This window comes from Myotis brandtii, unplaced genomic scaffold (assembly GCF_000412655.1).
Source record: "Myotis brandtii unplaced genomic scaffold, ASM41265v1 scaffold97, whole genome shotgun sequence".
NCBI lineage: Eukaryota > Metazoa > Chordata > Mammalia > Chiroptera > Vespertilionidae > Myotis > Myotis brandtii.
Genome location: NW_005372020.1, coordinates 1,678,497 through 1,680,783, shown reverse-complemented (window position 1 = coordinate 1,680,783; position 2,287 = coordinate 1,678,497).

Below are 2,287 nucleotides of genomic sequence, written 5' to 3'. Positions count from 1 at the left end.
CCTTGGCCGCGGATCGCGTGTAAATACGAACCCCGGCGGCCACCGAGAGGGAAGGCGCCCCGAGACCTCGCCAGAGCTCCTCTCTCCGCCTCTGTTCGGTACCGTGCGCCCGAGGTCGGGCACAGAAGCACAGCCAAGGACTTTGGGAGACGTGCAGAGGGACGCGGGGCCGGTGTGGTGTGGAAGTCAAAGATTGTCTACTTTCAGAAAATAAAACATCCCGAACGAGCTGGCCGAGCCCGGGTGCTGCGTGTGCAGGGCTGAGGGCTGGGCCCGTCCACCCTGAGGTTCCTTTCTTGGCCCCTCCCTCCGCCCCCCCATACACACACGTAGGTAATTCATCTCAAAATGAACATCAAGAACAAACAACCTCAAGAGAGGAAAGAGCCTGCAGGCGTGAGGAGCCTGCCCGGCTGGTGTGGCTCAGTGGTTGAGCATTGACCCAGGAGCCAGGAGGGCATGGTTCCATCCCTGGTCAGGGCACCTGCCCGGGGTTGCAGGTTGTGGGCTCGATCCCCTGTAGGGGGCGTGCAGGAGACAGCTGATCAGTGATTTTAATCGTTAATGTTTCTATTCCTCCCTCTCCCTTCCTCTCTCTGAAATTAAAGAAAAACTTATTTTCTGAACAGTGAGGAACCCCACCAGGCCCTGTGTCCCGAGGCGCTGAGGTTTGGGGGTGATGGTGGCTCCCACCCCTCCCACTGTCCCCAACACCCACCAAGGCTGCACTGTCACCCAGACCCCTCACGCCCTAAAGACACCTCCGCCAGGGTCAGAGCTGTTCCCGCAGAGCCCTGAGGTGCTGACCCCCATCAGGGCAGGGCGGTCCTGCAGGGCGCGGCACCCGCCGGAGGTGCCCAAGGCCCACCATTCGCTGACTCCGGTTACAGCATCTCCGTGTGGGGAAAGCACTGATCAGAAGTCAAGGACGTGTGTCCACCCTGCACAGGCTCCTTGCAAATTCCTTTAACACTCACGACGGAGCTTGTCTGCAGTGGCCCATTTTATAGATGAAAGGGTCGAGGTCAAGGTCAGGGAGTGGTGGAGACGCCTTTCCCGGGCGGAGCAGAGGGGGACGTGCCTCCCGAGGCCTCCATCCTCGCCTGCCTCTGACCCTGACCACTGTGCCTGGACGGAGGGATCAGGAGCCCAAGGGGAGCACAGAGCAACCCTCGTCACCTCCTCGAATCCAGCACCCACACCCACACGAGCCCTGGGTGAGAGGCAGCAGACAGGTGTGCGCACAGGTGCACACGCAGACACTCAGCACCTAGTCACCCAGGAACCTGGCTCTCTCCCCGCCCAGCCCTGCCCCTGAGCTCACATGGGGGATCCCCTTCACGCCTTCCCACCTCACCAAACAGCAAAAGCCCAAGGGGGCTCTTGAAGAAGAAGTAACGTGTGATTTAAATCACTGAGACTCACTCCGGCTGTGAAAGGACCGTGAGCAGCTCTAGCCTGAAAATGCACGGCTGGAGGGGACTGAGGGTTCAACTGCCCATCAAGACGGTCAGGCTGACACGGCCCTGGTCCCCCACCCCTGCCCCGCGGCTTCAGCTCCCCCTGGGCACAGTTCCCCGATTTCTCTCTCTAGTCCTGAGGGTGTGTGACTCCAGGGATGTGCCCCAGCACTTCAAAACCACCAGGATCAAACCTGGGTCCAGAATCTCCCACTGTGTCCTGTCCCTCCCGGGCCTGGCCCTGGGAGAGGCCCCAGCTCATCCTCACAGCCTCTCCCCCGAGGGAGGTGCGTCTGCCTCCACCCCCACAGCACCCCCAGCCCAGGCCGCACACGGGGTCAGGACAGAGCGGCCCTTATAACACTGCGGGGAAAGCTGGGCCAGCAGCTCCCAGCCCCGCACAGGAGCGAGTGACCGGGGGAGCCGGGCCGGACTCCCAGGCATGCCAGTCAGGGCCCAAGGCCACCGTCAGAGAGAGGGCCCAAGGGGGCATGGCCAGTGGGTCTGGTAGGGAGACACTTCCAGGGACCCCCGGGCTATTCAGCTGCACCCCAAACTCCAGTTACCCAAGAGCCTCAGTCTCAGCCCTGGAGCTGAACACCCGGAGCGAGTGACCGGGGGAGCCGGGCCGGACTCCCAGGCATGCCAGTCAGGGCCCAAGGCCACCGTCAGAGAGAGGGCCCAAGGGGGCATGGCCAGTGGGTCTGGTAGGGAGACACTTCCAGGGACCCCCGGGCTATTCAGCTGCACCCCAAACTCCAGTTACCCAAGAGCCTCAGTCTCAGCCCTGGAGCTGAACACCCGGCCAGGAAAGAGACACGTGCCCT